This window comes from Ips typographus, linkage group LG16 (genome assembly GCF_016097725.1).
Source record: "Ips typographus isolate SLU linkage group LG16, UJ_Ityp_2.0, whole genome shotgun sequence".
Lineage (NCBI taxonomy): Eukaryota > Metazoa > Arthropoda > Insecta > Coleoptera > Curculionidae > Ips > Ips typographus.
The window spans coordinates 709,626-733,423 of record NC_138437.1 but is presented as its reverse complement, the minus strand read 5'-3'; the positions used below and the strand labels follow the sequence as shown (position 1 = coordinate 733,423).

The 23,798-nt window shown below is 34.1% G+C and overlaps 1 protein-coding gene across 2 annotated transcripts in view; it reads left to right on the top strand.

Annotated features, from left to right (window-relative positions):
* The window catches only part of PMCA (plasma membrane calcium-transporting ATPase 3), a 216,902-nt gene that overhangs the window by 80,442 nt on the left and 112,662 nt on the right, over positions 1-23,798 (top strand). The gene's annotated exons all lie outside the window — the stretch shown is intronic.

Here is a 23,798-nt window from a genome sequence, read left to right as displayed (position 1 = left end):
TTTTTTTTATTAAAAAAAACGAGGGGTAGATTGCCGAGGTATTTTGGTGTACACACTTGAGATAATTCGAGGTATTATGAGGCACTTTGTCAGTATTACAAAGCATTTTGAGGTATTACAAGGCATATTGAGGTAGTTTTAAGGCATTTCAGAGTATTTTGAGACAGAGTTTTCTAAATTTACAGCAATGCATCTTTGAAATGATTGATAATCAAGGAGAAAGATTGTGGAACGTCATTTCTTCTGTCAGAACCTGTAATTGGTAATTTTGGACAAAAATGTCAAATTGGTTCATCTGAATTTTGGTTCACTTCAGGTTTATTATATGCGCAAGTAGGTTTAAAATGGGCTAATTTCTTTAGAAAAACTGACACTAATTCCTAATAATGCCCACTAATTTCTTGTAATGCCCAGTAATTCCTAACAATATAACTTTCTGAATTACCACAACTGGAGAGTCTAAAAAACTTTTTTTTGTTAAAAAAACGAGGGGTAAATTGCCGAGGTATTTTGGTGTACACACTTGAGGTAATTCGAGGTATTATGAGGCACTTTGTCAGTATTACAAAGCATTTTGAGGTATTACAAGGCATATTGAGGTATTTTTAAGGCATTTCAGAGTATTTTGAGACATTGTCTGTATATTTCAAAATGTTTTGTGATACTTTCATTGGAATTTTGAGTGAAATAAAGCCTAGATAAAGGGCATTTTGCGATATTTTAACAAATACATTGCAGTAGACAATTTAGTGTATCAATAGAACAAAATTGACTGAAAATTGAACAGAACAACATTGGCATTGTATTATGGTAAATTATTTGTAACATGATATTGAATTGAAACAATATTCATTACAAATTATTATAATAATTTACCAAATTTTCAACATTTAAACTACATTTTTAAGGTCACGTGACTGTTTTTGACAGGTGTCAACTGGACTTTACAGTGTTGCAAGCTCTAAAATTGCATAATCAAAGTCACTTGATGTGTAGTAATAATAATAAGTGTAATTTAAGTTTTTACAACTGTCAAAATTTTATTTATCAATTTTCCAAAGTTTAAATTGCGTTTTGAAGGTCACGTGACTGTTTTTGACAATGTCAATTGGCCTTTATAGTGTTGCAAGCTCAAAAATTGAATTATCAACGTCACGTGACGTGTACTTTGCAATTTAAGTTTTTACAACTGTCTAAATTTTATTTATCAATTTTTCAAAGTTTAAAGTGCGTTTTGAAGATCACGTGACTGTTTTTGACATTGTCAATTGGCCTTTACAGTGTTGCAAGCTCAAAAATTGAATTATCAACGTCACATGACGTGTACTTTGCAATTTAAGTTTTTACAACTGTCAAAATTTTATTTATCAATTTTCCAAAGTTTATACTGCATTTTGAAGGTCAGGTGACTGTTTTTGAGAATGCCAATTGGCCTTTACAGTGTTGCAAGCTAAAAAAATTTAATTATCAACGTCACGTGACGTGTACTTTGCAATTTAAGTTTTTACGAGTTTTTACAACTGTCTAAATTGTATTTATCAATTTTACAAAGTTTAAACTGCCTTTTGAAGGTCACGTGACTGTTTTTGACATTGTCAACTGGTCTTTACAGTGTTGCAAGCTCAAAAATTGAATTATCAACGTCACGTGACGTGTACTTTGCAATTTACATTTTTACAACTGTCTAAATTTTATTTATCAATTTTACAAAGTTTAACCTGCCTTTTGAAGGTCACGTGACTGTTTTTGACAATGTCAACTGGTCTTTACAGTGTTGCAAGCTCAAAAATTGAATTATCAACGCCACGTGACGAGTACTTTGCAATTTAAGTTTTTACAACTGTCTAAATAGTATTTATCAATTTTCCAAAGTTTAAACTGCATTTTGAAGATCATGTGACTTGACATTGTCAACTGGTCTTTACAGTGTTGCAAGCTCAAAACTTAAATTACCAAAGTCACGTGACGTAGCTGTTACAATTTTACCACTGTCTAAATTTCAAATACTATATATTTAATTTTTTAACTGTTTCTTTTAAATGATAGGTGTCTTTATTTGACACGTGCGTTACTATGACAGTTAGTAAAAATGGGTGCAGAAAAACGTCAAAAATACATGATACAGAGTGGTCAAAAAAATCAGTTCTAAAAAAAAAAGTCTAGTTTTTCAAATGAAACTCTTATTCTTAGAACTTTGTCTGATTCTCTGTTCAAAATTCAGCTAAGTTAGTTACTGTGTTAGTTACCCTGTTATTTGACACAAACCTAGCACAACGATTGTCAAATTTAAAGCCACAGCAAAATGGCTGTAGAAATAAAATCATTAAAGTCGATTTTCGCTTGCTCTAAGTGGCCAACATAACGCAAAACCCATTAGGATAGTGGCGGTGATTCAGGCAAATTTGACCCGTACGAAAATTGTCATTTGTAAAAACAGTTTTTCGCGAAATTTCTAAGCGTTACATCGTAGTAGACCTAGTAGGTCATGTAACCCTGTTTTCCTAATTTTTCAGTGTCAAATTAGCCCTTAACCAGTCAAAAAGTGCTTCTGATGTCACTAAACCGTAGATAACACGCGAATTTGTAACTCTTTGTAAAACTTTTCTATTGACGTATAAAAGTTGATTGGTTAGTAGTACCGTTTGGCCGCTAGAGGGCGTAAATGTTGACCAATTTTTTTTTGGTGTATTCTTTTGTTTAATCCCCAAAAACACCTTCTTAATTGTACTATTTTTGGTAGAGTTTTATAAGTCAATGGATAGCTAATGAAATGAGCTTTCTAAAAATATCCCAACGTAGGTTAATAGGTTGGACGGTTTGGCCGCTAGAGGGCGTCAAAGTTGACAAATTTTTTTCTATAACTTTTTTTGTTGCATTCTTCTGTTCAATCTCCAATAACTCGTTTATTTACACCGTTTTTAGTACTATTTGACTCTAATTTGAATATTTGAGTAGCCATCTGAAAGTTAAATGTGTGATGGCAGCTTGTGTTTTGCACAATATGTGTATTTTGGAAAATTATGTTTTTGAGACTCTCCCAGACCATACAGAGCAAAATGTATTTGATACGCCAGAAGAAAATATTGAAGAATACTTATAAATATATTTATAACAAAAAGAAAATAAAAAATTCATTCAGAGTTAGATTTACAAACTTCACCAGGACTTACCTTCCCATAATTCGAAATGACCCATATGTCTTTCTTATTCCCTGATCAGAAACGTTACGAAAGGAGCAGTAGCCTCTGGTTTAAATTTTTTCGTAATTTTCATTTTGGGCAATATTTTATCCTCTAGCCAAAACTGAGTTGTTATTTATGAGCAACATGTTAGTGTTAATTATTCCTAACCAACCCTGTTAAGGCAAATTGCACTCTTTTAAATAGAACTACCTTTACCAATATAGACATAATCTGATGTTGATGAAGAAACTTAATGATGGATACTGTTTGACTCATTTGGCAAATATAAGATGTTTGTCAAAATTTTGACTTTTTGACAAAAACATTGGAGGATTCACATGATAAAATAGTAAGTTGTACTTTGTTTGCCCTGTATGTACAGGGTCATTCACTGGACTGACCAACCCCCATTTTTGGGTTTTTCTGTAAGTAATTAAAAAATACTAAAATAGCCATTTGATGTAGTTTAAAAAATTACTACTTACCAAAATATTTCTAATCTTAAAATAAAAGGGCTCATAATACAGAGTGTTCAAATTTTTAATGCTGTTTGTTCTAAAACAATATGCTTGTTACTGTGCACACAGCTTTCCAATCCTCTTTGTTCATCTTTTTATCCTAACTACATTTTGGAACAAATGGTTCTCAAACAAGTCGCTTTTTTATAAGTCACTCTGTATCTCGGGAATCATTATCATCAACCAGCCTTCTCCGTCTAAAGTTGAACATAGGACTCCCCTAAATTAACCCAGTTATGATGTCAGTTCTGAGCTTCTTGTAGCCAGTTGCCAGCGATTCTTTTGACATCGTCTGTTCATCGTGTAGGTCGTCTGCTTCTACTTCTCATCATCATCATTCATTCTGGCCACATTTCCACTTAAGCGATGCTATGCGCTTGATAACATCCGTGACGACTGTCCTTATTATTTCCTCATTTCTGACTCTATCTCTCAGAGTCAGTCCCATTGGTTGCTGTGGCTTGGGAAGGAAAGTGTTTCGACACCGTAAGTCATGACTTAAGTATGTCTTTTTTGGGTGATTTGATATGTTGCTCTTGAAGATTTCAAATGCAGCCCATGCCAAGGTAATTCTACTTTTCAAATCTCTAGCAATTTGGATTTTATAACTTAAATATTTATATTTGTGGACTAGTATTATATCGTCATCACCCACTTTTAGGTTATCACTTGGTATCAAATTTGTCATAAATTTCGTCTTTCCTTCTTTTCAATCACTTCACTTCACTTTTCTTTGCAAACGGCATCTAACTCAGTAATCATAGTTTTAATCTCTCCCAAGTTGTCTGTAATTAGAGCTATGTCTTCGGAAAATCGCTCAAAAGCATGTGTCCCCTTGTCTAATTCTTATTTCGGCTTTTATACATCTTGTATCTTTATTCAACCTTACAGGCATGGTAGCATTATTTCATTACGATCGTATCGAATGTTTTGCGGAAGTCGACGAAGGACAGGAGGTTGTTTCAATTTGTTGGTTCATTCAATGGAATTTTCTAAAAGCCTGCCAAAGTTGGTCCTAAAACCTTCCTGTTCCCTAGTTTAATAAAAATCCATTATTTTTCTAACCGATTTGCTATTGTTCTTGTGAATATCTTATAGAGGTGGTTTAACAGGCTGATTTGTTGGTAGTTTCCAAGATCTGTCGGATCTTCCTTCTTGTTTATTAACCTTCTATCTTGTTAACCCGGAGGTTTATTTCTCTTCATTTTTTAGTTCGTTTCTTATTTCATCTATTGTTAATCTGACATTTCTTTCGATCCTTGGTTAACTACTCTTTTTTCAGAATGATCTAAATTTTCTGTTTGATGGTCAAAGTTTCAATTTTGTCTGTTGATTATAATTTTCTGCTTAGAACTTTGAAACCTTTCTTATCTTCGATTGTTTGTTGGATTTGTTAATTTTTGTACTTTCGGTTATCTCTTCTGATAGATTCAATATTCTCTTGCTCTCTTGCCAAGTTCCTGGTGTTCTATGTATTTTTCTTCTTTCTTCCATTAATTATTGTGTTTGAGGACTATTGGCTTTCTCGCTTTCCTTTTTAGCTTTCAGTATAATTTCATTTAAGATGTTGGAATTTTGGTCTGTGTTTTTCAAGAAGTGTTGATTGTATTTTCAGGATTTGTCCAAGTAGGTTTGCATTTCTTTTTCCTTTCATGGATTAAATGTTTCTTATAATGCACATCATTGGATAAGCCAACTTTTTGCAAAACTCTGCAGGGTGGTATTTTTTGGGGTTTGGGCCCCTTTTCTCCTTTCACAAACTTTTTTCTGGTGCACTAATGATGTTTTTTTTATAAAAATTTCAAATTTCTCGTTCAATTTAGAAACTTTTTTGTTTTTTTTTTGTTTTTTTCAGAAACACCCTGTAATTTAAAATAATATATAATATTTAGAATAGTTGCAGCCACTTAACCGTTTTACAACGTTTCTCCTATCCATTGGCATACAAAGTTATGCAAAATGAGAGAGTTTTTGACGATTGAACGAAAGGATGTACCAAAAAACACTTCTCACACAAAACACGTAGTTTTTTCTTTATAATTTAAGGTAATCACGTGACAATATTTTCATTTCATTACAGTAATTTGAAATGTTTCTTTATACAGAATGTTTTGTGAGGAAGAGGCAATGTTTTAATCTCGTATTTTACGTTTAAAAATTATGTTAGTTTCCTATATAAATGCAGAAATATATGACAGGGCTTTGTGCAGACATTCTAAAGACACGCTGTATATTTTATATACTGTAATCGACCATAAGTTGTCTTAAGGTAATTTGACCTACTATGGAAAAAAACTAAATTTTGGTTGATCGAAATTAGCTTGAAGCCATTTTTTAAGAACTTTTAATTTAAGGCAAAAATGGAACTTGAGTGACATATTTATTAGTACCACCATAATTTCATTATTATCATAAATCCTCGAATAACTGAAATATTCGTGTATTTCTTATTATTTTAAATAATAAATATAATTTTACTCTTGAGCAAATCTTGGTTTTTGAATGTTTCTCTCTTATCCCCTCTAACTCCTCATTTTATTGATTTCCTCGACCCAATTGTGCCTTTCAGTTCAGTTTATATAACGGAGTTCAGTTGAGATTCCACGTTCGGTTTAAATAGAAAATTATAATTATGCTAACACAGTGTTGTTGGAAATTAAAAACAATTTGTACCTCCATAGTAAAGGTTAACAATAATCATCCACGAAACAACCCGATATTACTTATACAGTTTTTTCATAATAAATTGAGTCATGGAACTGTTTATTAATTTTAATAGTCAAGTTGAAAATATAATTTTGTGTGATTGCAAGCAAAAATAATGAAATTAGTGAACGGCGCTAAACAACATGTTCTGAAAACACGGTTTTACCTGCCTTGACATTATTGGTAGTTCTTAACCTCGGTTTACTACTGATTGTCTAACATGTGTGGCATTAACCGTGAAACCGCGGTTTAGCTGTTCTTGAACTATGATTGTACAATAAAGCCTGTGGGGGAATCGTGATGCTGATGACGCCACCTTCGTTATTGATCGCGTATATGATGAGGAGAAAAAATTGTTTGCGTTAAACTAATAAAAAACTCATCAATATCATTATTATTAAAATAGTTTTAGCATGATGGTGTCTTTAAATGTCCTTACAGTGTCACAATACTAAAATGACAGCTAAAAAAAATTCTTTACAGTAATTTAGTGTTAAAAAATGATATCAGAAAACTAGCGGTATTACACAATAGATGATCTCAGAGCTGTTGCAAGATTGTTTAAATAGTATAGCCTTGAGTACTACGGAATGTGACCTGATGATGATACAGCCTGTTTACAGTCTAAGCACCTACACTTTTTAACAGTACAAGAACAACAAGGTTATTAGAACGATTGTTGTTTTAATTCGACCAATAACCTGTCACTGTAATACTGATGATTTTGATTTGACAGAATAATCCAGGAAGAACCAATTACACAGTAAAGTTTATTATCTCACTTTATGAGAAAAATTTAAAAAATTGTTAAGAAGAAAAGTTAGTTTTTTTTAAATAAAACTTTCTATTTTTTATATATTTCTAGATTCTTAGAAAACACTTATACTTGCTAATGTTTATATCATATTTTTCTACATAATTTACAGTCTAAGTAACTAAACAAATTCTACTTACACAATTTGTATGTTTCTGTGATTTTAGAGCATTATATTCGTGTTCATTTTGAACTTGAAATTTGGTTGAAGATTCATAATAAGAAAAACTAGTATTTCAAACTTTTTAAACTAGTATACTTTTTTAATTCTACCATGCTGGATTCTTGGTGAAACCTTTTTCAAAGATTATGTAATGAATATGATCAAAACGCTAAATGAAACAGACAGAAGGAACTTGTACAGGGTGTCTAAAAGGCTTCCGAAAACGTCCCAAGTAACTTACTTTACCCAAACCTAAGCTCATGAGGTGTTTACATTGACCACTTGCCATGAGCACTTACGTTGCAAATTTTGGTTCTTTTCATATTTTTTAAAAGCATATCTATAAGTGCATGTTCACGTTTTTGGTTAAGAAATATCCAAATTTCATTGGTTCTCGATTTTAAAATACTTAACCTAACCTAAAACAAACCTAACCATTATACACAATAAAAGAAGATAAATACTACTTTTGAATGTGTCCACTCCATTGTGGATTTCTTGTAATACCTCATTAACTCGGTTTCTTGGAAAAGCTATCTGTAGCTGCACTTCTTTGCTTTCATCCTTTTTACTTTTACCATAAAAGGTAAGGAGCACACAAGAGCCAACTTTCGTTAAGTGTTGAAGAACTGGCGGAAATTTCCTGACCACGTTTTTCTGGTACCAGAAAATATCGTCCTCAAATCTGTCCATCAAAAAGATGTTCAACACAAGTCATTTACAGTGATTACGACCTTCGGGGCAAGGTGTTCTCATGCAAACGTCCCGTCCGGTGCTCAATCCTTTAGATATATTTTTGAAGCCTTTTGAAGAAAACATGATTCGTTCTTAGTTGACATCGTTGGTCATACAAGTATTTGAGAAAATGCTCGACTATCTTCCCTACGGCTAACAACTGGTCAAGCAATAGATAATACTTTTCTGTTTTTTTGTTAGAACACCAATGGTCAACAATAAATTCTTTCCCAAGTCGTGGATAAGTCAAAACTGGAGTCTCTACATTGCTTTCTGATATGATGAGGTGCATTCGAATGGCTTTGACTGCTCTCTGTCAATTTGTGTAAGGCTCGAAATATATCAGAAAAGTCAAACTTTCTAGAATAGAACACAATCCGTAAAAAGTATGTAGTTCATCACGTTCATCAAAGGCAACGTCAATTTTCAAAGCACAGTTTTCGTATGTGGCAAGAGGATCGCCAAGCTGTTTCCAGTTGAGAAGGTGTCTATTTGTCCTGTTAGTCCATGTTCACTTTTTAAGTCCAACTTTTCCCATCAGCCTTGGTGTCAATTGTGTCATCCATTTGTAAGGGGAGTTGTCTTTTTAATGACGTCACTTAGTCTTCTGTAACCCAAGCAAAATCTTGATGACACATCTTTTCTGGTGCCACATGGAGAACTCTAAAGGCTGGTCAAATGAAAAACTTTTTTTTGCCCCTATAGACACTACTGGGTCAGCAAACTCTTCCACCAAATATACCATCATTCCCACTGGTTTCCTAAACGTATTTGCACCATATTTTCTACTCTTTTCTGCACGACTTCCTAAAAACACTGTCTCTCCATTTATACATTCTTATACGAATGTCCATCCCCCAATTCATCATTCCTCTTTTACAAACCTACTATTACCTAACCTAAGGCTCTCTCTATATACTTTTCCAACTCATTCTCTATCTTTTCCGAGCTTCTTCTCTCCTTTCTAGCTCTCAATCATATATTTTCCTCATTATATCATTATATACACCACTCTTAAGTTGCCTTATTTCCTATACTTGTCGGGTTCTAGTCCACCATACTTATTTCCTTAGAACATGGAATTCCTTTGTGTGAACACTCTCTAGTAAATGGACGACCGTCTTCTTTGGATTAACTGATGGCTTTTCATCTTTCAGTTCTTCATTTTTTGTGGGCAATCTAGATTTTCTCTAAAAGAGTCACAATCCTAAACAATACCAGCCTTCCACCGACAGCTTCTTTAGCAGATCATCCACCAATATAGCCATAGCAATAGAGAGATAACTTTTCCTTGAGAGAATCTCCCCCTCCTTCATATTTACAGATCCCGGTGGAGATTGTCTCTTATCCAGCTCCTTTTAAATAAAATATTTTGAGATATGATTGAAAGTCCTTTTTGTATCTACGAAAATTACTATAGCAGTCTCCTTGTCCTTTGTGGACCTTGAGAGTAACCTATTTAGATCACCCGGTAAGTCTGTAAAATTTCCTGGTTGATGGGTTTATTGACGTTCAGTATGTTGTCCCTGATATACCTATCTACAAGATTTTCCACGATTTAAGCATAAAAGAGAGACCTAAGAGAGATCCTTTCTTTCTTGTTGCCACAAGTCTGGTCTGATCCTCAGGCTAACCACCTTCTGAATATATTGCATAGATGTGGTAATAAGACTTCCTGGCCTTTTTGCAGGATATATACCTTTTAGACCTGGCGATTTGATTGGTTTAAATTGGTTCATACCACATCTGACCTTTGCAAGCGTTATGACTTACCTAACTGTTTTCCACTCTTGTCGACTTGGTCTTTGCTGTCTCAAGTTTGTCAATTATCTGCTTGTGGGCAGTGTGCTTCCATGACTTTTGTCAACTGTTATTGTGTGACATCCTTTACCATTATAGAAGGACATGATTGCTCCTCTTATAGGAACTAGGCAGTACAGGTATAATACGCTTTAATTATGGTCTAATCTGTTGAAAATGTTTTGGATGCCTTTCTCCAATTGACTTTTTATAATGGATTGCGACAGTTCATCTTGCCCCACCTTATGTAGAGAGATGAAAATCAGTTGTGCACCATATTTAAAGGCTATTCTGACTGTCGATACTTATTTATTTAGAATATTGATCTAGAGTTAAAAATATCAAGAAGTATGCAACATAACTTATTTTTGCAAGTTTATGGAATAATTGCCAACAACCGTAATATTCAATTGGTCAAATTGGCTTAATTACAACAGAGAGGCGGAATATGGCTTCGATCATAAGATTAATTGAGGAAAATCAATATCTACACGGAGAGCTGTATTAAGCAGGTTAGATTTTATGGCAAGTAAAAATACAATGCATTTCGCATATTTTTTCTTTAGTAGTGGTTGATTGTTTCATCAAAACTTTTTATTTGACTATTCTAATTAAAATAGATGCTAATCTGATTAGAAAGCTTTTCTACTTGCCACAAATAAAACGTTTTGTTACTCGTAGTGAGGAATATTTACATAAAATCGTGCAGTAAATTTAATATATTTTCGCGTGATGAAACAAATTAATGATAAGACAAAATTTTATTTGAAAATCACGTTAAGGCACTTTTAGCAAATATACAATAATAAGTGAATTATTAATGAACTTTCAACTTATTAGTGTTTAAAATGATTGTAACAAATACAAATGCTCAAACCCAGAGTAATGTGGCAAGAATAACTGTAGTAACTGTGTAACACTTTACTAATTACAAAAAAGGTAAATATGCGGCAAAATGAACTAATATACGTCTTCTCTCGTTTTGTTAACATGAACATTGCATTTATTATGCCTAGACAGGTAATACCATGTAATGTGTGTTGCACCTACGATCTTACATCTGGGAACAAGTTGTCGTCTTGTAAAGTTCGTCGTGTGTTATCTCTCCTATACTGCATTACTAAGTATAGGTCCCAACAACATCTCCTTCAATAGGACAGGACCATACTCAGATTACTTCACTATAACTATAGGTCACCTTCTCAGTGTTTTGTTTCAACTCATCTCTATATCACTGTTTGGCATTATACTTCTACAATTTTCTTTAAGTATTTCTTAATATGATGCCTTTTTTCCTTTAGCTTCCTCTACAATCGTTTCTCTACAACAACTTCCACGAACACAACTTATTCAATCTATCTCTTTCCGGATCTCCGTCTTTTGCTTTCTCGTGTTCTCGTTTCCTATTGTCTTCATTCTCCCTCTTCTTCAAGTCTCTTAGTTCTTTCAACTCTATATCACTGCTTTTACGGTTTAAAGGGGGTAGCTTGGAGTAGCAGTCTCAGGCTTTTCTGTTATGTCTAGTGTTTCAATAGTTTTCTCCTCACCAGGCAGCAAAACTTTAAGCAGGTGATACTGGGCACCTGGATTTAATTTCACTTTTGCTTTATCTATTCCATCTTAGTTTCTGCACAGCTCTATCATTCTACTGAATACCTTGACCATTTTATCTTGCACATTTACTAAATTGGTCTCTTCCTTCCTCGACTTCAACTACCGGAGTCCTCGTCCAACTCAACAAGAGTTGGACGAGTTTGTACAACCTCGTACAAACATAGACTTAGTTTTACTTAAAATATATACCATTCTATGTTTTCTCTTCCAAATCTCCAGCCCTCTCTTCTCTACCACATTTTATTTCTTCTGCTTCTTGAAGTGGCTATTTTCTGTGGATCTATCACGTTGTTCCAAATTATTTTATTCACTTCCGCTCTGAGTAGAACTGTTGATGTCAATCCGCTCCATGTTCTTAAATTTCGCAGCCACGATATTCATCTGCGTCTTGCTGATTTTCGACCCTCTTTTTGGTGGTCATTTTGTGGCGGCGTTTGACAGTTGTTTGGTATTCTAGTTGACCCCCGATGCTTTGCAATACTGTATCGTTTGACACGTGGTGTATACATGGGATTCTGAGTATGCGGCGATAGCACCACATCTCAAATGCATTATGAGTCAACGGTAAGGATCCACGCTTCTGCCCCATATAGGAGAGTTGAAAGAGCATTTTAAAACTGTTGTGTATGTAACTGTCTCGGCTATTGTGAGAGCTACATGGTTAGCACAAAACTGTCGGTTGTCGATGACGTTTTTGCTGATTATTATTATGTGTGTCTTCTTACAGTTTATCTTTATACCATATCTGATGCATGCAGTTTCTACACGGCCTATAAGTCTCTGAAGTCCTTCAGCGGTATCTGCTATAAGGACGGTATTATCAGAGTATCTTATTTATTATTTCTCCATTTATTACAACTCGATCTACTATGTTGTCGAATGCCTCTTTAAATAGATGTTCTGAGTACACGTGAAGTGGACAGTGGAAGGGGCGACAGTGTATGTACAATCTTAGCGCACTCGACAATGGCTTTTTGTTGCTTTGATATTATATCCGTGTCTCTATCGTAATTTCCTGACTCACGTAGGATTAAGATGAGTTTACCATGTTGAACTGTATCAAAAGCCTTTTCAAAATCTCTGAAGGATGCAAAGACGTCTGCGTTGACGTCCTGTGCTCGTTGAATAAGGACCTGTATGGAGAATAAGGCCTCTCGGATGCCAAGACGCATTCTGAAACCGCTTATCCTCTCGTTGTGTCTTTTATATAAGCGTGCTTGGATGATATTAAGGAAAGCTTCTTAGGGTGTGGCTCATCAAGCTGATTATTCAGTCGTTTGGCATTTGGCCGCCTGTGTAAATTTTGTTTGAAAAGGTTGGTCAACAGTTTTATCTGTTTTGGATCCAGTAGGTTCACAACTTCTCCATGGTGGATGGATCTGGTCTAGCCCAGGAGCTTTGTCGTTTGATTCTACCAAAATTATTGTATTCCCCAGTAAGTAATACAATGAGCCATTAGATTTTACTTTTCTCTTTCATGCTGTATTGTGTAATTATACCTTGCCAAATATGCTGCCCAGCGTTGCAATCGTAGAAATTCCTTTATGCTTTCCACAACAAATGCCAACAATGATCGATGACCAGTTTTCAATATAAACTTTTTCTTAAGTAAATAAATGTTGGAAGACAGGCTACGTGAATGTGTGGTACCATAATTTTCTACTGCTGACATTAATGTTCTTAAATAAACTTCTGGAAATTGAGAAAACTGGCATCAGTTGTCAAGATGAGTGGTAGGTCTGGATCCAAATATGGCAACACTGTGATATTACTTTCTTCTTTTTCCCTGTTAAAAAATTCTGCTAATAGTTTGTACAAGGGTGGAAACAACTCGTGTTTACATACTTATAATTTAAATATATCTCATTTAAGTATTCTTTAAGACTCTTCCAAGAAGGACTTTTTTAGTGTCTGCACGTGTTCTGTATAATAAATTATGTAACTTACACTTGTGTTTCAAATATCCAGATACTTTTTCGTGTTATTCTAACTGATCTGCTGGCTCAAATAAACTAAACTAAGCTTGACACAGTTGTAACAATAGTTCTAGGAAGTTTCCAAAGAAAACAAAAGCCAATTAAAGAACCGTGCTTGCTCAATTAGACAATTCAGGCCGAGGCCTCAAACAATTTTGAAGTTTCTTTGGTAAATAGAACAGTTTCAACATTTTCGTCATGTTAAATGTACGTACAAAGAGGCCCAATTATCTTGTTTTCACAATGAAGGCAGTGTATTGTTTGTCTACCTAACTGAAATTTATTAAACATTTATTTTACTGAAAAGGGAGGAGGAAAGGAGGAACAGTGAAGCTAAAGCAAGGAAGAAAATTTTCATTTCAAACAGGAAATTGGAAAACATACAAATAGACACTATCCTTGTACAACAAGAAGCTAAGACGAGAAGCTCAAGAACTGCTAGGCTTCAAAAACAAATCAAGAAGCTCTATTGTTTTTGAAGACGAAGCATATACAACAGAAGAAGAAAAATTTTTGGTTCAAAAATATTGGTGGCAAAAGCTAGAACCAGTGCAGCTTAACAGCAGGACACAATAAAGTACTGGAAAACAGCAAAAGTCAACTCAATTGATCCAGAAAATTTAGCAGATCCAGTAATTCCAACATTGATCATATGCATTCCTGGATGTTAAGGATTTTTAGAGTAATTTTGGTGGTATATCCCTAAAACTCGGAAGAGATCCAGGCAAAATCTATGATGCCTCTTTCACAATGAAGTCAGTCATCACAGTATAAAGTAAAAGAAACACACTAATCTGGCCAGTTGCATTGTACTGTAATAGTTTAAAAATGTGTAGACCAAGATGGACTGAGCATAAATCCCACATTGGGAAGACTTTGGCTTTAGTTCTGGAGTAACTAAGATAGTTTCTTCAGGTCGTATTTCTGTCCCTTTTTAACCCCAAATTACATTCTTCGTTTCTCCACTATATTAGTAGTCTCTGTCTTTCATCTTGACGTTGCCTTCTTACTTTATTTTTGATCTTCTTGATGACTTATATTTTGTATTTGTTTGCAGTATCGTCCGCATACAAAAATAAAAGCTGGGGGTTATCTTTAGCAAGACTTTTTTAGTTCTAGCTGCTCCTTTTCTGTAGAATATATAATAGGCTATAGTCTATTCTGTCATTTTTCTTTAAAAAAATAAAATATGTACAAGTCTTCAGATTATTTCTTTAGCCTCCTGGTGATGATGGTATTATTTCTTCCAGTTGTCTGGAGAGTGAAGTCGACCTTCTCGTTTCTTCTTTTGCAAAAGAGACAAGTCAAGTCAAGTTCCAATGTCAGAGATATTTTGGTCTCCCACGTCCCTTTGACATAGTATAAAGGACATTTTGACATATTTTGGATTAATTTTAGTTACATGTTGCATATTTCAAGTATACCAATTGGTTTTAGTATTATCGTACGTTTAGTATTACGGTCAAGTAATCTGCTGAATTTGTGCGTGGTATTGAGAAAGTCTTTCTTATTTAAGTACAAACACTTTCAAGAAGTTTTGAAAACTTCCTTAATTTGTTTCAAAATAATTTTTAGTTAACTTACAACTTACAAGCTCATTTTTCTTAAGGTCTAACAAGTTTAAAGTCAGCCATAACCATCTCCACTGCTAAATGTGCCATTATTTATGTAGTTTGGAGAGTTGAAGTCTAACTTTAGTCCTTAAAGACAGCAAGTTTCAGAATTATATCAAAACGAGCCTCATTGAAGATTAATAAACGTGTATGTCATCTTTATGTGGGAGTTTGACATATTTCAGTTTTCTCTCCAGTATTTTTTAGTTCCCGTTAAGTTGGGGTTATGCCTACATTTCTCTTTTTTTCGACGCACTGGAAGAAACTGGACAAAATGAACGAATTAACATCCAATCGATAATGTGCTTATTTCAAACAATGTCTTTTGAATAAGACCGAAGAAATTGATTTAACTAAAATTTGAAAACTTTTTGGTCTTTATTAAATTCACTAGCATTGACAATTAGAACACCAATTCAGCACACCCCTTTATAGAACATATGGAAAGTGGAAATATTATAATCTTTCAGAACAAATATTTTCCTAAACAAATAATTATTCACTAGTAAGCCCACTATTATTTATATGCAATTAATTTGTTTGCCCACCACAAATATATACTTATTAATAATAAGCCAATATAGGAAACGTTTGTGTTGCAATCTATGCTAACCATAAAGAAGGCTATTTATTATAAAAATGTTACAGAATTGATTCATATATTTTGTAATGGGTAGTAGAATGACACAATCCAACCATTTGGTACTAAACTAGTAAAATTTCTCTGGGCGTATGTTGATAAAAAAAAAATTAACATGTAGTGTATAATTTTAAATGTTAATGTCAAGGGAATTGTCCAAGACTAAACGTTAATTTTAAAATTATTAACTCTTTTTAAGAAGGATATGATTAGTACTGTCTTTTTATTCAAATCTCTACTTTTTTTATCAAAGTATTCAATAATTATTTAGATGGAATACATCCTGAAGTGCTTTGTTCCATCATATGTGATCATTGCTTTGCATTAAGAAATAAAAAAGCTTTCACTTTCTGGTTGGAATAGGTGTTTACTTTAAGTAGGCGTTAGTGATTATTAACTATGACTTTGTTCTTGTTCTGCTCCTTATAAGTATCTATATCATGCTAGAAAATACCGAATCACAGTTTGGAAGAACTGAACTTATATCGCACTATCACTGCGATCCAGAAAATCTTTTATAGCTTTCTCAGGGTTATAGAACTTTATCTAGTTTTTTTTCTTTGATCATACTTTACCTAACCTAACCTAACACAGTGGTCCTTTTCACAACTTTAGTGGCTGTAGCAGTAGATCACATCTGTTGATTTTTGGCGAATGTTTCTGCTCTTCATTTCTTTTGCTCAGTGTTCCATTGCAGTTATTTCCACTTAAAACGCTGTGGTCATCTTAATCATAGAAATTGAGGTTTTGGTTCTAGTCCTCAGTTTGTAGATACCGGTACCTACTTCTTCTTGGGCTCAGTATACTAGCAGTTGACAGTCCATGTCTGCCTTTACTGGAGAACTAATAATCTGTATGTGACAGACGACCACGCTTTGCTCTATGAACAGACTTGTTGAAAGACCTTTAGCACTGTAGTGGGTGTTCACCATTCAGTTGCTTTGTTTCCTCCACCTGTTTGTTTCTCATCCACCATACTACTACTTTCTTCTTCTTCTTGGTGTACCTTATCCTCAAGGGCGTTGGCGATTACATTTTCCCATCTAACTTTATCCACTGCATCTCGGAAAACTCAACCGAAGTCATATTTGTCCAATGTCACAGGTTTTTCAGCCATGAACTTCTTCTTCTCTCTGCTCCTCCCTTTCCTTTCCTCTCAATTATGAACTGTAAAGTTACTTGTTATCCTTTGTTTAACAGTTTTCATTATTTCCGCTTGTTTTTCCATACGGTTTAGTACTTCGATGTTGCTAGTATGGCTTGTCCAAGAAATCCCAATGCGTTCAAAGTCCTCCACTCTTTGCGTTGTCTTTTTTAATATTAATATTGTCAGTTCAAGTCAGTCAGTTTTACTCTTACTTTGGCGTTTTGGTTCCAATATAAGTTTGAATCGATACGAAGATCTGCAGCCTCTATACCATTAGATTCCAATTCCTCAACATGTCTGTCATGGATTACGAGGTCGAAAGCTCTGCTAAAGTCTATGAAGCATAGGTATACATTTGTATTGATATCTCGGCATCTTTCAATAAGCATTTGCACAACTAACAGAGCTTTTTTCAGATGCTTTGCTGCATGAATAATAACATCCCTTGTGATTGGCAAGCCTCTTTGGTGTCTATTTTGGTTGTTCTGTTGTCGTCCCGTTGGTCTTCCTTAAACATTTCTTCTACGTATTCCTTCCATCTTCAAAGCTGCGCTCGAATATCTGTTATTGGCTTCCCATTCCTGTCTTCTGTGATTCCATGGTATTGTTGCTATTTCCACATCTACTTAATAAAATTACGTACGTACATCTAAACTTTGAAATCTCTACACTATAAATCCAAAAATTCAATTTACTATGGAGACCGAAAAAGAGGGACGTCTATCTTTCCTGAATGTAATGGTGACAAGGAAACTTGATGGGACACTGGCCCACATGGTGTATCGAAAACATACGGACGGTCACCTCAATAGTGGATATAATCATCACCCTAGTCAAAAAATAGGAGTGATCAAAACCCTATCGGAGCGGGCAAGAAAGATTTGCGAACCATCATAGTTGGAAAAGGAGCTTAAACACCTGGAAAGGGTTTTCGGATGGAACGGATACAGTAGACAACAATTCAACAGAGCCACTCTCCCAAGAAACATTGAACTACTTAGACAACAAACGGGGTATGTTGAAGAGAAAGTTGGTTGGACTTGCATACCATACACAAGATCACGGATAGGATTGGAAGGGTTTTTTGGAAAGTCTCAGATAGGCCAAGGACAAACGGAATCCTTTATTGGCTTCTGGAGTTTACAGGATCTCATGCAGCTGTGGATCCGTATATATTGGCACGACTAAACGTAGTGTCGATACGAGAATAGCAGAGCACAAGAGAAGGTGCAGGCTGGGACAGACCGAGAAATCAGCGGTGGCAGAACATGCACTTTCTACAGGACACGATATTCGTTTTGAAAAGGTTGAGGTTTTCGATCGATCACAACGTTACTATCCTAGATTAACTAGAGATGCTTTTGAGATGTTTAAGCACGAGAACGTCATCAACTGAAAGGAAGAGATCACCTTGTTAAATCTGGAGTGGAAACGAACCTTGCGGAACGATCCTTCACCAATATGGAAGTCATGCAGATATTAGGGAAAGAGAAGAAAGTCGGCTTTACAGTAAAAAAGCCGAAGCTGGAGTATTTTGGCCACATGCTAAGACATGAAAAATACCGTCTTCTACAGTTGGTTGCCCAGGGCAAGGTGGGTAGCAAGAGAGGACCAGGGAGGTCACATTCTTGGTTGCACAACCTACGCCAGTTGTTTTGGATTGTCATCTGTTAACCTGTTTAGAAGTGCAGTAAACAAGATAATAAGACAATGAGAGAAGAGAAGAAGAAGACCCAGTGAATGATCGAATCTTCGCAGGCTATTTTCTTCTTCAACTATATCTGAATTTCGTATTGCTGATCTTTGTTAAATTAAATCGTTAATTAAAAACATACCAGGTCATATCTTCTGAATCAACCTATTACCAGTCGCCAAAAACTTGGATATTCCTATGTCCAAAGATGGTACTCGTATATTGATTACACATTCCATCATCCTCCATCAGCAATCAAGTATACAGTGTGTCGCTTAACTAGTCTCTTCTAAAACAACTTTTTAAATTTGCTAGTATTATAAACCATCTAGCATTATTCGTTGCAATTTTAAAGGTTTATCAATTTAGCACCAATGGAAATTGTTTTACGCGGGTAGAAGGGCTCTCTGGTAATCAAATATGAAGATAATCTCCAGAGGCTTAACTATACTTTCACTCAAAATAAATAAAATTTCCATGACTTGCTGAGACCAAAAAGGGCTTAATTTATTATTCGGGTTAGCAAAATTACATCACATCCACCATAACTTGGGTTTAACTTTGAAATTGCCTTTCCTCCGCGCCTATATTTAAACTTGGATCATGTAATATTTAACTTAATCAATAATTAACTGGATCCAAATTACAAATTAGTGGACCTATATGGAAGCCCTAAAATATCTGACTTGTCTTTTGTAAATATTGTATTTTAGGTAGAATAGATTAGTGTATATTTTAGATTAATATAGATGGTAAAGCAAAAAGCATTTCTCATGTTGGCAACAATGTTTGAAAATTCCGGATTGTTTTAAGTGAATGTCGCCTTCCCACATTAGTTCTAGTTCACGGGGTTTATTCACAATTCATACAATGCATCAGGGGGGACTCAGCAGGAATATTTATGACATTGATGTATGATCGTGCGTATCTCTCTCTCTCAAGCTTTCTATTCGATATTTCATTATTACTTTGTCAAATTAGGATTATTGAACTCATCTAGCTTTTATAATAAGGGTAAAGAGATATTGGGATATTTATTGCAATTTTAGTATGAAACTGTGAAGACACAATCAATTTTGTTTTGAAATAAGGTTATACAAGATATTACTGAGAATTTGTTAGAGAAAGCTTGCTCAATTTTGGACAGACAATATTGTCAACATGATCACATATACGGTTATTGGAAATATATCATTTCATACATGTCTGACATTTAAATCCAACAGTTTTTGAGATATTCCAACTTATGTGTTATGTTCGATTCCTTTGCTAAAAGGAACTTACTTTAATCAACTGTGCATACTATTGTCTAATAACTTGTGGTATAGTGTGCTCAAAAAGTGAGTGTAACAAAGCTAAGAGTCCGGATTAAAAAGCACAAAAATCATTTTCTTTATAAAAGCACAAAACTCTTTCAGAGATGCAAAATTTTTTTCAAAAATGCTTTAGAAGCACGGAAGATTTTAAACTGTTTGAAAAACATTTTTTGAACTATTGGAGAGCATTTGGAAGGTTTTTGGACTGTTTAAACAGGATATTGAAGGTTCTGGAATGCTTTAGAGGCAGTTGGAATCTCTTACACGGTTCACAAATTTTGTTGGAAGCTTCTAAACTGCTTTGATATCTTCTGGGAGCTTCTAGACTAGTTGAAAAGCAATTGGAATCTTTTAGACTGTTCTAAATGATTTTGGAAGCTTCTAGACTATTATATTATATAGAAAGACTTCCGACTGCTTTAGAAGCATTTTGGAGTTTCTGTAGTGTTTTAAAACCTTTTTACACTACTTTAGGAGGATTTGGAAGGTGTTTCGCCAGTTTAAAGAGTCTTGAAGGTTCTGGTCTGCTTTTAAGGCATTTGAAACCACTTTGTAGACTGTTGTAGAAACTTTTGAAAGCTGTTAAACTGCTTTAGATGTATACGGAAGCTTTTGAGAGCTTCTAGATTAATTGAAAAGCATTTGGAAGCTTCTAAGGCTGCTTTGTAAGCTTTGCAAGGCATTTTAGAGGTTCTATAGTGTGTTGAAATGTTTTTACATTTTTTTAGACTACCTCAGGAGCATTTGAAAATTTTTTTGGTCAGTTTAAATTTGTAAATTGATACTTCGCATTTTGCAACATGTTTTTGTCGTTCAGAATTTTTTGTCATAGCAGTTATTAGTTTAGTTTATTTTTAAAAACTTGAAAAGCTTGTGTTGAGAAAAACTAGTTAAACCATACAAAAATAGCTGTAAATAAGCACAAAAAACTAAAATAAGCACAAAAAGAAGAAAAAAAGCAAAAAAAGCATCAACAAAATCTGACAAATGACGTGTTTTTGCATAAATCGTTCATATTAGATGTCAAAGGTTGGTTGCTTTTATTCTTTACAAAAAGCAAATTTTCTAGAAATCCGGACTCTACTAATAACCAATTTTTCCTAAATCAAAAACAACTAATTTCTTGGATTCTGAAATATTGCCAGTTTATTACTTTTATTAAAAGAGATTTCTAATTGTTAATTGGTCCTAAAGTTAGTTCGTATGTAAATTAAGAGTGCACCAGGTGATTTCTATTATCCTTTACGGATTTTTCTATGCTCAACGAGAACATTGTTTGCCGTTTTCGGGTTTATAACTGCCTCCAGATATTGAATTATTTCGGTATAAATTATGAAAGCGCTAAAAAGTTTCCGCATGTTTTGTTTGCTCTAGTTTGCCATTTTTTTCACATCCTCATTTAAAATACAACAGGTGATTGCATTATTTAGAGTTGACGTCTTCTGCCCGAAGTTTTGTTCTTTTCCACAAGTTTCCATTAGTAAAAGCGATTATTTGGAACTGACACTTCAAAGTTCCAAAATGACCAAAGGATAAAACTACTACAGATCGCTAAAACAATTTTTTTTATTATTTGAAATTGTCAGAAGCCTTTCTTTAAATATAATTTAACATTGACTTTATCATTTTAAAGTGCTAAAAGGCATGGCCAGATGCTTTAAAAGTGATTTGGAAATGCTAAAGAACTGTAGCAACTTTTTCAAAGTTCCAGAATTTGGTTTTAATTTGCCATGCACTTTTAGAATTATTTGGAAGTTTGAGAAGTCTCTAAATCGTTCTTTGAAATATTTTAAATTTGCTAGATATCTCTAAACTCGTATTTCAGTTGTTTGAATTTGCCAGAGGCCCATTAAGTATTCTGAAACTGTTCAAGAACCTTTTAAAAGCTATTGCTTTTTGAAAATATGAACCTTTCAAAAAGTTATTTGAAACTGCCAGGAGAGCTTCTCAAACTTCCCTAAATCGTTTTTGAACTTGCCAAATATTCTTAAATGTCAAAAGCTTCTTAACCCTTTCAAGAATTTTCTAACACTCCATTTTCTAGAGCCCTATGGATCATTTGAAAATGCCAGTGGTCTCTATCAGTTAACAGTTATTAAATTAATTCCCTCAAAATCTTTTACATTTGTCAGAGAGATCTAAAAGTCATTTGGAAATGCCACAGGAGTTCTGACTGTGATTTTAATGTGTCAGAGGCCTCTAACAGCCTCTTTAAAGTCCCAGTTTTGTTTTAAACAAGCCAGTAGGGGTACTATGTAACTTAATAGAGATAGAAATATAGATTTAAACAAGACAGACTTATAGTAAGATATGCAAGTCAAAGTGTGATGAAGAAAAACATTTTCCTTTCTATTCCCTTACATAGTTCCACTGCAGATCCTTCTAACTATTATATGGAAAAGGCAAATACGTCTAAAATTTTCTAGAAACTCCTTTCTCTCTCTGAAGTTATTTGGTAATGCCAGTTTCCTCTAAGCACTCTTTAATAATGTTTCATTACCCCCAGATGTCTACAGAAGTCATTTGAAAATGCTGGAAGCTCCTAACAGTTTCTTAAATTTCACGGTTTTTCAAAACCACTAGAAGCCTCTAAGAGTCACTTGGAAATAGCAGAGGCTCAAAGTAATAAAATTTTGAAAACCACCAGATCACTAAAAGTCATTTAGAAATACCAGAGGCTCATTTTGAATATTCCAGAGGCCTCTAATTACGATTTCACGTTGTCAAAAATCTTTAAAACCAATTTGGAAATGACAAACGTCTCTAATAGCTCCTCAACACATCCAAGAATTTTCTAACACTGTCAGCGACTTCTAACATATTTTTTTTTAAACTACCAGAGACCACTAAAAGTCATTTAGAAATACCAGAGGCTTATTTGGAATATTCCAGAGGCCTCTAATTGCGATTTCACGTTGTCAAAAATCTTTAAAACCCATTTGGAAATGACAAACGTCTCTAATAGCTCCTCAACACATCCAAGAATTTTCTAACAGTGTCAGCGACTTCTGACATATTTTTTTTTTAACTACCAAAGACCACTAAAAGTCATTTAGAAATACCAGAGGCTCATTTTGAATATTCCAGAGGCCTCTAATTACGATTTCACGTTGTCAAAAATCTTTAAAACCCATTTGAAAATGACAAACGTCTCTAATAGCTCCTCAACACATCCAAGAATTTTCTAACACTGTCAGCGACTTCTAACATATTTTTTTTTAAACTACCAGAGACCACTAAAAGTCATTTAGAAATACCAGAGGCTCATTTGGAATATTCCAGAGGCCTCTAATTGCGATTTCACGTTGTCAAAAATCTTTAAAACCCATTTGAAAATGCAAACGTCTCTAATAGCTCCTCAACACATGCAAGAATTTTCTAACACTGTCAGCGACTTCTAACATATTTTTTTTTAAACTACCAAAGACCACTAAAAGTTATTTGGAAATATCAGGGACTCTCAATCCCTAAGTGTCATTTGAAATATTTAATTACTATTTCAAAGTGTCAGAAGTTTCTAGAAGCCATTTGGAAATAAGGGACGTCTCTAATAGCTTCCAAATTCTAAGACTGTTAGAGACTTCTAACCAATTTTTTTTAAAACTACCAGAAACTACTAAAAGAAATTTGGATATGCCAGATAAAAGTAATTTCGAAGTGCCATAATTTTGTCAATAACCTTGATGATTAGTCAATGGGTTATTATTATCAAATGTATTTTAGTAATTATTTAAAAACAACATTTGGCGGTTACAGGGTATTCAAAACTTACGATGTTAACGTATTTTACAAAGCAGGTCCACCTGCTCCTACGTATGTTGAAAATCAACGACAATTAAAAAAATATTTGGAACTGTCACTATTCTTTTAAACTAATGAAT